We start from the raw sequence: 14,758 nt of genomic DNA, 5'->3' as shown, positions 1-14,758 counted from the left end.
CACAGAATTGCGTGGCCCAATTCCTTTGCTAGAGGTAAGGGTTATGAACAACAAGAAGTTAAAAAATAAGAGAAGAGGCATGTGACAATTCATTCAAAACCTATTTGTGACTGCTAAGCATATAAGGAGGTACACCCCATAAAAGAGCCTCTTAAAAATATACATGCCTTGAATGTGCTCTTTGTACTTCTTCCCCATTCCTGAGGACCTGTCAGCATGTATGTGTATTTCAGTATAAGGCTTAAATTTTTTTGGTAATAAAACTATTTGTGGCCTTTAAGTTATGGATCTGATAAAGCTGTTGTAAGGGGCTCTGAGTCTTAGATCAAAACGTGCAAACCTAAAGTGCCAGAGCCTGGTGTCCCTGCTCCGTGCTTAATAGCTCAGCCATGCCTCCCCCTGTGGGACGGCTCTTGGAGTAAGGAACTGCCCAAGATGTGTAAGGATGCCCATGATAGGCCAATATGTTAGTGATGTATTTATCCAGCTAAATCTATAGAAAAAACCAAATGCATTTAAACCTCTGCTAATGGAAAGAATGTGACTGAAATAGAATTTGTTACACAATACTGACCTGAACAGTCAAAAGACTAGGGTTGGTTTCAATTTATAGAACTGATTAACATTTTGGACCAAAGTAGCCAGTTGTGTGTCTATTTTCATTTATGAATTGCAATTAATTAGTGTTTGGGGGAGGAAGGAGAGGAAACAGTGTAGCTAATTATTATTTCATTCAGGTAAACCATGGTAAATCAAGCCATGAGTGATATATACCGATCTGCAACTGTTTTGAGAGCCAATCCATTCAGTTCAGTGAAATGAGATAACAGACTTGGGAAATCCAGCTGCTGTGCAGATGTTGGGTGGAATTTTCCAGGGAAAAGCAGTTATGCCATTTTTTGTGCCTGGTTCTGCAGCCCTTACTCACAATGAGCTCTGTCTTGCTAGAGACTTGCTTGCACGCTTGCTCGCGGAAATGCCTTGGGCCAGTTACTGCAGATAAAGAAAAGCCAGTGTGGAGGAGACATCAGTGGATTTGGGCTTCACTGACCCTTTTCTCCCAGGTTAGTTCAGTCCATACCTGCGTTAGATGGAAGTCTTGAGGTCTAGGATCCACAGTCAGCTATCTCCCTGTGAGCGGGTGATATGCTATGCCTAAAGTCAGCCGACATTGACCTGCAAGTGGTATCAGTTTGGGTGTAGAAGCTGGCTGTGTGTTTTGAGGTGGTTTTGTTTCTTTCTTCACCTGAGCATTGCTGGGTGATCAATCATTTGCTCGAAGGGTGCTGCCTTTTGCAGCCACCAAAGATTTCTTTCTGATGCTTCTCTGATTTAAATTTGACATGAGACTTAGAGGAGACACAAGAGTGCCTTGGATGGCAATGCTACCTTTGTTCTCTAGGCACTTCGCAACCTTTTTGTCGGAGCCAGTGATTCTTGGCCTCTGTCTTGTTGCAAATGGTCTGACTGACCTCCTGTTCAAATCACACACAGATGAAGCTTCTTTGTCTAGGGAAAGAAGTCTGAGTTGTGGTTCCTTTGCAAAAATATGCCCACCAACAATACAGATGTATTTATTACATATTACATATATGTAATATATGTAATACGTATGTATTGTATAAATAATATGTAATGTATACATATTATTTATTACATATATGTATTACAGATGTATTGTCGCCCAACAATACAGATTCGGTCCTGGTCTATTCTGAAACCTCAGCTGCTGTGGAGGTGCATCCAACAGCAGCAGCTTACATTGCATAATGGCTTCAATGCCAGGGCTCCAGAGCAAAGGCAGTTTAGTTTAAACCATTCGGCAAGCATTTAAACTCAACCTAAGGATTTTGCACTGAAGTGGCTGAGCAGTGCTCACGTGCTGTGTGCTGCCGACTCAGCAGTAGGGCTGGTAGTCTTGAGCTGCAGGAGCAGTACAAGTGGCTGGAGGCAAGTAAAGAAAGAAGCATGGCAATATCCTAAACCCCACCTCCTGAGACATCTTTGCTCATCATGACCTGACTTACGATGAACTGCAAAGCTACAAAAAGACAGAAAAAGCTCTGAGTCAAGTACAGGAGTTGCCCTATATGCACTTATTTTCCTCTGGTAACATTCCCTCTTCTCTGTTATCCCAGTAACAGCAAGGATTAATGGTGCGAGGGAATTGAGTCAGCTATCTGCCTCCAGAAATGACCGTTGTATTGAAAGTCCAGACCAGTCTGAGGTTAGTACATTGTCAGCATACAGTGACACTGAGTGATCTAGCTTTCTTACTTTGTAATTTTTGAGCTTAGTTATGTCACCATCTATAAACCCAGATGCCATGAATTTGAGGAAAAGGCAACTCATCCTCCTTGCAGACAGGTGAAAGAGCCGTGCAGGGAGAATACGACCATGTGCTAGTGACATGTCCCACCTTGTGCTCATCTCTATTCCGAGATGCAACTTCACCCTTTCGTATGTATCCTGGGATGTCCTTTCCCATTGCATCAGTTATCACATTTCTATGAAGCTCCAACGAATATAAATTAAAAAAAATCAAATAAATGAGTTTTGGGGAAGTCCATGGCAGCTACAGCAATTATCACCTTCTTGGATTGCTCATGTCTGCAAGTTCAGCCTAGATTGGTGCAGTCCTGACATGCCATTTGCACAGCTGAGGAACAGTAGAATTCAGCACTTCCTTTTCCTTTGTTTTAGAGAATTATAGATCAGGTCTTGTGCTGGTGCAAATATAGCTGGTTGGTCTCCACGCTGGTATCTTTTGTACTGCATGTATAGCTTTGATAAGCAGCACATGTGTCTGCTTCCTGGCTATACAGTATTTCCACTCTGATCTCAGGAGTAAAGCTAAATCAATATATCCTTTGTGATGTGCAGATGGAAATAATCTCCAGAAAGATGCTTTTCTGAGCTTTGCTCAGTATGTATTTATTTGAGAGGTGTAGCTGGTTTGTAGAAGGGTACAATACCAGAGTGTATGGGAGTGCATTGCTAACCCTACTCAGGCAGTTTTACGCTGCTCTTGTGGCCCCCAGGGGCCCTAAATAGGGTCTCTGGGAGGCTCCTCTGATGTGAAGAGAATTGCAGAAAATGCGGAGTGTTGCTTTGCCACCCTTGGCCCCCACGGGATAGGAGCAGGGCCAGCTTGCCTGTGCAGCCCCACACGCTCTGGCCGCTTGCTGACAAACTCTCCACTGCAGCTCTGCTAGCTCCACTGGCTAGCTGCCCCAGAATGAGGTTGCTGCAAGGCGCACTTAAATCCTATTCACTGAACTGGACCAGGTGAAGACAGGCCATTTCCACCCCAGAATGGTCTAGGTAAAGTTTTCTGATACAGCTCTGTCTACAGCCACTAGTTAGTGGACCTAAATCCAGATTTCAGATGCAAGCCTAAAAGTTCCCATGTTCCACGACTGCTCAGGGTAGCACTTTGATTCAGGTTCAGTATCTGGATAGACCCCAAGATCTACAACAGACTCCGAGCTTCCCACCCTATGATGGAAGAAAGTGACATTTCTGCCCATTTTTCCCGATTCAAGCCAGCTCATCTGGTAAATAAGCAACATATACCTAGTAACCTCATATAGGCACTGTAAGAACACTTTTACTTCCTCAAAGGTTTACCTCATATAATAAAAAATGACCTGATGAATGGGGTCAGAAACCATGAGGATCTGGCATATCAGGAACACCAGTAAAAACATAGCTTCAATATCAATACTTGTATCGCCTTATAATGTCAATAACAAAATAGTAATAGTAAATATCATAAGGGTGAGATTCAACTAACCAAATGAGCTCAGAGCTCTTAGCTATCGTCGGAGTTCATAGAGAGAGACAGCTCACGGAGAGAGGCATTTTTTGGTGGAATTCTTCTCAGCTATTTTAGAAGACTACTTTAGGATGAGGTGAATCTTACTCGACAAGTGCTAGTTTCTCTTCATGGAGTAAGAAGAAAACCTAGGGCAAGTAGCATTAATATAAATGTCCACAGCTGGAAGAGATGAACCTCAGGCCCTGTGGAGGCTACTGCAGTTCTGCTCTCAGTTCTTTCAGAAATCCCCAGGAAACCCTGGGTAGTCGCTGAACTTCCCACTGCCTCCACCTGCCCTATTTGAAACGGGTGCGGTTACGGCTTATAGGGCAACTTCAGGTTTTAAGTCACCACTGTCTGTAGGTCTCTTTTAAATCCATACTACCTATTTTAAAAGTATTACTTCTAATTAAGTAGCTCTTCCATGTGGCTTGTTCCTAAATTATCTGAGAGAAGAATTAAGCCTATAACAATACAATTTTTTTCCCTTTACACTTGCTTTTCACATAGGGTGAGTAGGGTCACCGAAATCACAGGAGTCGTGCCTGTGTGAGACCAGTGTAAGTGACGCTGGTTTTTAGGAGGCTACTCCCAGCTAACACAGGTAGGACCAGATGCAACAGGTATGTAATGACAGTCACACAGGAGTGGAGGCTTGCTTAGTGGTTAGGTGGTTAAAGGCACGCTGACTTACCTTTCAACTTCTTTCTCTGGCTGGTAGTAAAGCAGAAAGAAGACCTAACTGATAAACCACGCACCAAATGTTGTTGCTTTGGCCATTTTCTAAGAAAACTTGTGTCTATTTGTACTGATTTATTCACAGACGTTTTAGAATTTAGCTGCTTTATACTAGTCAAGCTGTGAACATCCATACAGAGTTTTAGTTCCTCCTAGCACAGTTTCACAAGGAAGCACAACGTTGCTGCGTTTCCCTGAGTGAACATTTTACAGAGCGAGCCACCCATCTAATTTTACAGCCCAAACCCTGCTTCCTATAAACACTCAGGTGTTCCAGCTGATATTTTTCTGTGAATAAAAACTACTGTGATTTCAGCTCACAAGAGCGTACTGAAAGCAACGCTAAACAGTTCAGTTCTGTCAGCTGGATTCAGACAAATATTCCCAGAATAGTCTTTTCTCTGTCTTGTTCTGCTCTGATCACCATCTTCATGTTATTAAACGCTAATTTTAAACACAGTCATAGTTGCCTGTGAGAAAATACTTTTAAATTACAAGAGCTTGTTGCCACATCCAATTGAACACATGTCGGCGGTAACTAATAAATCAATTTTGCTGAGAGCAGCAGCGGCAGACGGGGAATTTGCAGTGGAAGCGAACCTTTCGCCTATAAAAGCTCTGCCCGTCCGTAAGAGAGGCTGCGCGAGTCCCCGGCCAGGCGTGCGGCCGTGCACCGGGGCCACGTGGCACCGGGGCAGCTGCCCCTGCAGCGCTCGCTGGCCATCCCCCGCGTCGCTGCCCCTCTGCGGGGACTCCCCGAGCCTCGCGGTGGCCTGGGGAGCAGGGCTGCTCTGCACTGCTTCACGTGATGACTTTGAGGCCGTGCTCCAGCCCGTAAAAAAGGTGGTATCTGCTCAGCCCTGAGGCTGTGTGAAACCACCGTGCATCAGCACCGTGCCCGAAGCTGCCGCGCTCTCCACTGCTCACAGGTCTTGCTTTTCTTTGGAAAAACAAATGGCAGCTTCCAACCAGCAATGGCTGGGGCTCGGATCAGTTGCCTAACAGAGGCGTTGCGGTGAGACAGCCACGGCAGACCTGTCCCCGTTTCACAGCCGAGCGAGCTGTGGCATGGCATGGCTGCATGCGATTTCCTCAGCTCATGCACCGGTCAATTATAGAGTCCTGGCATCCCATCACAGCTCTGTTGTTTGTAATATATATTATCAGCACTGTGATAATGTTTGAAAATGGCTGCTTCATTCTGAATAAAAGGAAAGTCGCTGTTCCTATCTCAAGGATAAAGCCTGTCTGGCTGGAAATCAGTGCAGGGTGCTGAAAATGGGCGAAGCAGCTGAGCAAAGCATGGTGCTCTGTGTCTCCAGTGAGGAGCCCTTCGGGTCCCTGGAGCAGAGACTGCTGCTTCTGCACCAAGTGAGCTGGCCCTACCCTTCCTCCAGGAGTAATCTCGGTGGAAAATTTGACCCACTCACCAGAGTGGGACTGCCTAAGCTTAGTAGATATGGGAGAGCCTGGTCATGGCTGACCAAGATGATACCAGCCTTATGCCTTGTTTTCACACCCTCATTAATGGTCTGTTAGCTTTGCCTCCTCTACCATTCCAGCACCCCAAGTCCTCCTGCCTTAACTGCATTTGTTTGGCCTTCCTGAAACTTATGAACCTTTTCTCAGTGTATTACAGATGATACAGTATCAGACTTAGGAGAAACTGATCTTCAGGAGGTTTTAGGATGAGGAGAGTGGAAAGGCTATTACAGGACAGCTCAGGAAGAATGATGCCTGAGAGAACTCAAGTCTGTGACATAAGGGGAGAGGAAAAACAGAGTATTAGATCCAGCATTGCCCATGAAACAGGAGGGATACCAGAGGGTAGGGGGGAAAGACCAGGGAAGGTAAAAAAAATAGGAAAAGTAAAGTGAATTTTTCTCCTGGCAAATCCTGTCTGCTTTCCTGGTGAAAAAGGAGAGTATAAAATGGTGATATTTTGAGGGTTTTGCCAACTTGTGAATTTTGCAAAATGTAGGGCCTGCCCTCTGAAAGATATTCAATGTCCTTCAAGATACCATTTCAGTGAGCTCATACACCTTGCAGGATCATGTCCTCACTGGAACTGTGTGTCACTGCATGCACACTCCAGCAGCACAAATAAAAAATCCTTCCTTTTAACAAATTCACAGAGCCTCACAAAAACCTATGGGAATATCTGGTTTTGCATGCAAATATTTACCAAGTAAAAATGGATACTTTTCCACAGCTCCTAGATCTGGGCTTCTTTTGCGGAGAAACTGCCAACTGTACATGCACGCTGGTTTGGCACCAGGACAAAACATTCCCTGGAGAGCAAAATGAAACCACAAACTCATTTCACTTGTGAACCCTTATCCACAGAGCAGGTGAAAGCAAGCTGAACTCACCCTTGCCTCCTAGCCCGGTTGTTTTCTAAATGTCATTGGAAAGTCTCTCCCCCCTCTTCCCTCATCCTCTTTCCTCAGTTTTATCCCCCTTTCAGGAGGCAGCCATCAGCAACAAAACCACAATGCTGGTCTTGGCTGGCTGAATGCATTCGGCAGCTGCTCTGTTCCAAGCTCTGGGCAAGCCACAGCTATCCAGATTCCCACTTGTCCTGTGTCTTCTGCCTCAGTTGCAGTACAGCATCTAGAGCTAGAAGGACCACTAATTGACCAGCCTGGACGGGTTGCCAGCACTGCAGTACAGGCAGCTTCCTATCCCCAGTAGTCCGTGCCTTTCCCCCCTTCACTCCACTTCCAGCCCTTCCTGATCCAAAGCTTGTGACATCTTCCAAGCCCTCCTTTCATTCAAGACTCTCATTCGGCATGTGGTATGCTGTGCTTTTCCAGCAGGCTGCTTTTCATCATTATCTTTCAACCCAAGTGAATGTTCAGGCTGGGTATGTTCTTTCTTCAGTTATGGCAGATAACTAAAATGTAAGCAATAAAAGCTAAAGCCAGATTTTTATAATACAGAACATCAGACAAAATCTTTGTGTTCTCGTATAATTATTCTGAAAGAGTTACAAGCCTGGAAATAAAAATACAATTCTCTGTCTTAAAATATGAAGCAGTGTTTTCCTACAGGATAAGATAAGAATGTGATTTAAGTTTGCCTTAGCTCATTTCTTCACTCTGTTGTGCTGACATGATTGTTCAAAGAAATTGTGCTTTTGGAAGGAAAAGGTTAAAGTTTGCTACTGATATTCATCAGGAGATGGATATTTAATCTTTAATCTCTTGTTCTAGGCCCCTACTTCGGATCAACTCATTATCCCGAATAAACGATGTGTCATTCCCATTATTTATGTTTCACTGCAGCCAAAGTATCTGGACCTCGTTTTGGTAAGCACCATTCATTTCGACCCATTCAGTATTAATCTCCCTGCTAACATCTTTCCTGTCCTATGTGCTGTCCCCTATTTGCTTTTATGTTTTCCGCAGAGTGTTTATAAAAGGATAATCTTTTACAAAGCAGACAGAATTTTTGTGTATAAACTGCTCTGTTTGAATGCCTCATTCATATACCATCTAAACTGAAGTGTTCAGCAAGATTAGTGCATCCACTGAGCCACTGAACTGGGTAAAAATATGGGAACTGCTCCTTTCTTTATAGCGAGAAAGGGTAGCTAATGGTGCCATCGTCTTTTAAATAGGATACTTTTAGCAGATGGACTCTGAGAATATGAATACATTCCACAAATAAAAAATAATCAGCAAAGGAGGTGGCTTATTGTGACAAATAAAGGGAGAAAAAGGCACAAAATATATAGATTATGTAAAGACTCTGAGCCAGCTTCCATCTTAGCAAAACTGATGTAAATGCAGAATAATTCAGTCAAAACACTCAGAGTTAGTGGGTTTTTGCATCATTGCCACTCACATCAGAATCTGGTCCCTTTATATGTTAATTGCTGACGACTTCAGCTAGGATAGGTACTTGCAATGCCTTGAAATGCAAATGATACATTTTTCTCTTTTTCATGCTGATATAAATTTTCAGTGAGACTGCTTTGAGTGTGATCCCCTCCTTTTTCCAGGAAATAAATAAAGAAAGAGTGCCTGGCACACATAAGGCACCCTTAATACAGCTATCTTCCTTTGCAACGTGTTTCTGGTGATCGGCTGCCACTGACACACCCTCCAAGATGCAGACACTTTATGTTAGAGGAACACAGTATGCAAGTGAATCTGTGCCCATATTCCCACATTTAGATGGGAAAAATCCCAAACAGACATGTGGTAGTATCATTTGAATGGCATAGATTCTTAAATACATTTGTTACTTTGTATACTTGCCAGCTCTTCTTTGAAGATATAAACCATCCAAACACTACAAATTTTATCCATCATGACTCCATCAACATGTAGCACTGTTTAGCATTTTATTTTCGTTAAATCGCACTATTGTTGTCCGTCTATTATGACATAAACTAGGATTGGTGCCCTTGCATTAAAATTAGATCAAAATTGTAAGAAAGAGTTGAAAAAAAAACCATTCAGGAAGTCTTGCTGTTCATTTAGCGGTGAAGGAATGTGGAGAAGAGTATTAGAAAGGCAGAAAGCACAAAAGGTATCAGACACCCTCAGTTTCCAGCTTGAAAGGGGACCACTCTAATGTTTCCGAGGTGCTAAATGCTGGGTCTGGTTTAATGTCATCTTTGGCGACTGTGAGTAGAGAGGCATGAGACCCCTCCGAACTGCTCCCTTTGTCATTTTTAATTCACCTCCCCCACTGATAGGCCCCAGGCCTGACTTCTAATAAGAAAACACTGGACATGGCTATTTCTGGAGTCTGTCAACACCACCACAAGGTTAGTGAGAGCAGTCTGTGGGTCAGGGACAGAGGTAACCCAGCTTGCGACCCAGCAACCCAGCTCAGCTTACTGAGTTGTCATTGTTCCTTGAAGATAGTCCATATAATTTAGCATGCAGAAGGGCTCTCGAGGAAATCATATTCTATCCAGTCCTAAGAAGACTGGTAATAGGAATGTACATTATTTTGTGATTGCCATCAGCCGAGATAAAAATCCATTATAGTTGCTATCCAGTGTCCTGTGCATTGTGGGTGGGTGGCCTCAACACAGGAGAGAGAAAAACGTTACCATATTCAGCACAAATTGGCCTACTTACTGGGACGGATCAGGATTGCACTGGTCTGAAGAGAGAGATACGCTCTCATTGTTAAGACCAGTTCTCTCCAGAGCTCTGTGTTCAGCAGCAATATCCTTTGCAGAAACGGATGCTGTTTCCCCTGTGCTGCTGGGGGACAATCATCAAATGGTGTAAAACAGAAGAGATTTATCGACAGACCCCTGACAATTTCTGGTGATTTTCACCAGTGGAGATGTGGTCTCCATACATAAATAAACAGAGCATTTTTTTCCAAAGGTGATCAGACATGATCTGCTGGCCAACAGGAATAAGTTACAGAGCAGCGCTTGCAAGCATAGTCTACTGCCTAGCAGTTTTGTGTGATGAGGTACCAGATTTCTGGAAATACCACAGGAAAGGTCACTGGAGGCCTCAAACTCATTGCACAGGTGCTATAGAGGTGACTTATGCATGGGCAGGGAATCCATGGCTCAGGAACATGTCAGGGTGGCACATGTGTGGGTGGCTAATCGCACTGGCTCTGATACAGGATGTGGCAGCCCTGACACTTTTGAAGTCACTCTGTTGACAGGTCTCAGTCCGATTTAGATTTTTCCCAAGCACCAAATTCAAGTCGATGAAGTCCTAAAAGGAGCAATCTTTTGAAAATATTCTAGGTGCAGCAGTGCGGACACATGTTTTGAGGTTATTTATTTGCACATAGATAGACTCTGTAACGGTTAGTTCATTTGCTTACTCTCTGCAGGGGAAATTCTCCCTGCCTGCCATATGCAGTGGAGCTGGCATGAACCCACCACGTGTCTGGTAGTCACATCTTTGGAGCTCGGTCTGTGGTATAACAAGAGAGACAAAGCGGGGACTAGAGACAGACTAAGGGAGATTCAGCTGGATCCCAGTGGGCCTATGTTCATAGAGACAGGTAATGCAGAGTCAAGGGAGTAATAATAATAAAAAGACCGTGCTTTTATGCACAGGGTATCCTTATATAGTTAACATACCTAGGATAATCAGAATATGATGGTAATAAGCTCACAAACATAAGACCAAATGAACATACACTGAAGAAGTGATGTGATGTGATACGACATGCCTCTTCTGCACCAGACATTGGGCACGCCACCTAGGAATGGAGATGATCCTCTTCAAAATGGTCTGTGCCACAGGGTAAGGCTCATGTCCAGCATCCAGATATGCTGGCCATGGACCTGTATCCTGCCTGCATATCCTTCACTGCTGATTAAACACCTCCATGCTGTAAGGCAGGAGGACGAACAATAGGTGAGGGTGGGCTAAGCCGATGTTTTCCTGTGGAGTGTCTGTCATGGCTACATAGGGAGGTGGGATGTCCATGTGGAGGCCAAGTACCACCCTCCTTTTTGTAACGTGTGATTTTGGATAGCAGAAGGCAGAGCCAGCTGTGACTGATGGAGGGTACCGAAGGTGCCCATTGCTCATAATCTGGGAATACATTCATATAGGTATTAAGCAACACCTAGATTTGACCCTGACCTTCACTGCCATCTATTGTGCTATTCCTGTGCATTGTATTGATGCCCTGGATTACAGAATACTCCCAGAGTACCTGGAGTACAGAGTACATCACTCGTTCTGCACATCTAGTCCTAAACAAGTAAAGGTGTAGGGAATACATGGGAAAAGGGAAAGATGAGAGGGTGTTGGAGACAAACCAACAGCGGAACATTTGACATTAACAGACTTTTTTCTTCAAACTTCCCCGCATGGTGACAGTGAATCTTTAAGGAATGAGGATATCCCTTCTCCACTGAGGCATGAAATCTGTCAGAAGATAATGTATTTTTAGAGCCAGCTGTAGACCCTGAAGCAGTATATCTTGTTGGTATAAGGGCATGGGGATCCAGGCACTAACATGACTAATACCGTTTCTTGACAAACGGGATTTCCCACATCTATATTGCTCAGAAATAGTCCTTCATAAATTTGATGTGAGTACTTGGCAAATGAAGCAGCCATCAAATACCAATAAAAATATGTTTGTTATACCTGCACCTAAAAAAACAGAGAACATTAATATTCCAGAAGGACCCTTCAGGTACCCATAAAAATCAGATGTTACGGAGACTCTGTCAAGGTTGAGAGGTTCAAACCTTAAGCTGACATAACACTTGCATCATCAAATTTCTTTCTTATTGTGAAAAATCAGGATTTCACACTAGCAGCATGGCTGAAAAGACTGCTAACTGACCAGGTGGCTCCAGTGCACTGGGGCCACGTTTGCCCCACACGCGCATGCATGGAAATTCTTTCTGTGTGGATCCATCCTGGCTTTTGGCAGTGAGGGGCCAAATGCCTCTGTCAGATGGGCTCTGCAAGCCTCCTTGAGTCTGGGACAGCCCTGCCTGGATCTGACAAGGGAGTGGGTGTCTCAGAGGGGGAAAGAGTTGAAGCCTTTCCTGGTATGCTCCGAAGCGCTCAAGGAAAGGCCGTACCATGTGCCCAGGAAAAACTCCTTTAAATAGGATTCCTAAGAGGATGCTGTTTTTAGCTCCTCAGTCAAGGCAGCTCTGTTGGAGGGTCTGGGAGGCTAACGAGCCCGACTCCTTTTAGGGATCGCCAGAGCTGAGAGGCTGCGCTAGCTTCTACAACAGGATTGCATTTTACTTTTATCCCCATTCCTCTGCTCCCCCCAGTCCATCCTCTATAAATGAACTGAGGTGAAGCTCTTCCAAGGGTCTCATCTAGGATAATCAGCCCTGACCATGTCACTTGGAGAATAATTGGGAATGTTTCCTACAGATGCTCTCTCAGCACACAGAAATGACAGGGTGATAGACACAGTTTAAATACCTAGACAGCCAGACAGCTAAAGGTGGTCTGTCCCTACATCTCTCTGTCCCTTGTATCATCATGTAAAACTGAAGCAGAAACCTTTCACATGTCATCAGTTCTTATGGCTCAAGGCCAGAGCCTTGTACCTTTACTCATAGTTAGTGATGCCTTGCTGCACAAGTAGTGCCACTGACTTCTCCAGGGCAGCTCCTGGAGGAAGATGCTATTTAAACCTGGGGCTGGAGTCTAAGCAATGAAGCTGCAACAATTTGCCAGCTACATTTGAGGCAACACTAAATTTTATTTTTAATTAATTTAAGAAAAAAGCTTGTTAAAAGAAAATTGTATTTTTAGTGAGTTTTCTCTTTCTATGGACATTAATATTTCGGGGATCAGGTAAGTAAATATTAATGTCCTAACATCTCTTTTTATTGCCCTAGTCAAAGAATGATAGGGCTAGGAGGTAGGTTGTAAATCCAGAACAAGCAGTCATAATCATGCCGCCCAATGTGCGTAATGCAGATCACTGATTTTGCAGCTACCATTTCACTTGACTTCATGGTATCATTTCACTAATGGGGACATTTCTGCAAATTTGAATGTGTTCCCCCACCTAGTGTTTTGCCAAGTGAGGTTTCTTGGATCTTATTTGGAAAGCCCCCAAAGGTCCAGCTTTTGGGTCTCTTCTGAGTTCCGAAAATTTTTCTGATGAAAGCTAAATCAGTTAACACCAATTTGGGTTGATAGGGGGATCCTTGTCTTCTCAGCTAACGGTATGAAAGTAGATAAAGAGGTTGATTTGACAGCTGAATAGTTTTCCAAAGAGGGGTCATTTTCTCCCATGACCAAATAATATGATAGAGATACGCAAGGGTATGTGTGCACCTTTCAACAGCAGGCAGAGTCCAAAGGCTTATCTCTAAGATACCAGCTTCTCTGGTGTCTAAAATAAAGAATGCAAAGTTTCTGAATAACAGGGGAGCAGTTACCTTTTTTGTTTTGCCTTGAGTGACCAACAACATCAGGAATATTTGAGGCTTCATTCTCAGTAATGCTGTGTTTTCACTAGGAACCGAAACATTGCAGCTTTCAGAAAGCGTTTAGTACCAGGAAAAATTGGGCCTTTACAGTTTAACAGTGTAATCTTCCTAGTGCCTGCACACAATATTCCACTGAGCACTTATCACCAGATTTATTCCACAGTCATCAAAATATCTCGATACACTATTGTTCTTCTGGAGTTGTCATTGTCATAACAGCAGTCTGTGGGGGAAAGAGATTGGAAGGTAAATCTCCTAGGGACAAGTTTGGGCTCCTTTGCACCATCTGATGTGAAGAAAAGTCTCTGATCCTTCCAGATGGTTAGTTTGTTTTCAAAGGGCCTGATGACTGCACTATTTATTTACTATTTTGTTTTTTATGTCAACATTGGCATTCTTTCACTCTTTTTTTCTTCAGCAGCCATAAATATCAAAGAAGAGTTCTTGGACTGTATTTCTGACATGGTGATCTCCTTTTTCTTCCATTTTTGCTTCCTCCCCCATATCCTTTTTGGCAGATAAAATGTTTTTGCACATTACACATTGCCTAACGAACAGTGGTGAATTGAGGTCTGGATGTGGAGGCTGTGAGCTACCAAAACGGAATTTTTCAGGTACCTCAGTCTTTTTTAAGGAATGAAGTCCTGTAATGTTCAGTGGGGGAGAGGAAAGTGGAAGGCAGTGGATATGAAATCTTTTAGCTCTAATTTGCCAGAGGTAACTGATAGCTATATGCATCTGAAGATTGTTGCTGGACCACATGAAATAAACTTGTGGTTTCCATCTCTTTCTTGTGAAAAGCAGGACCACCACATAAAATATCACTTCAGTTTGTCCCCTCAAGCAATTTTAACAAAAAGACAGATGGGCATTTTCCTGGCCCAGATTTTGGGAGTTAATTTTGCCGTCGATTGCAGTGGCTCTGGATCTGGCCCTACTAGACAAGGAGCCTGAACTTCCCAAGAGCCAGGGTGGAAGCTCCAGGATCTGGAACAAAGAATACCACAAAGCTTTGCACCATTTCTATCCATATTCTGAGTAATAACCTCAGTGGTTTTTAATCTGGATCTGATGTTCATTTTAAACATGTTAACAATTGCTGGAAATTCATTTTCTTATAGGCCACTCACAGTTACACAGTTCTGAATGGCAGGAAAGCCAAATATACCAAAATAGTCCTTTCTCATAGAGACACATTTTAATACACATTGACAGCAAAGCCATGACAGTATTCCATGCATGAAAAACCAGCAGGTAGAACAAGAAAACCA

General features: G+C 43.5%; 1 long non-coding RNA gene across 6 annotated transcripts in view; it reads left to right on the top strand.

Annotated features, from left to right (window-relative positions):
* LOC112984468 (uncharacterized) overlaps nt 1-14,758 on the top strand; it is an 84,155-nt gene that overhangs the window by 19,391 nt on the left and 50,006 nt on the right. For 5 of the 6 annotated variants that reach the window (XR_010388569.1, XR_010388568.1, XR_010388566.1 and 2 more), the window contains one exon: nt 7,774-7,869. This is a non-coding gene — a long non-coding RNA (uncharacterized LOC112984468). Of the gene's footprint in view, nt 1-1,956; nt 2,228-7,773; nt 7,870-14,758 lie in introns of those variants that run through there. The other variant, XR_010388570.1, reaches the window with a different exon arrangement.

The sequence above is a fragment of the Dromaius novaehollandiae genome, chromosome 3 (genome assembly GCF_036370855.1).
Source record: "Dromaius novaehollandiae isolate bDroNov1 chromosome 3, bDroNov1.hap1, whole genome shotgun sequence".
In the NCBI taxonomy this organism is placed as follows: domain Eukaryota; kingdom Metazoa; phylum Chordata; class Aves; order Casuariiformes; family Dromaiidae; genus Dromaius; species Dromaius novaehollandiae.
This window is presented reverse-complemented; position numbering and strand designations above follow the sequence as displayed.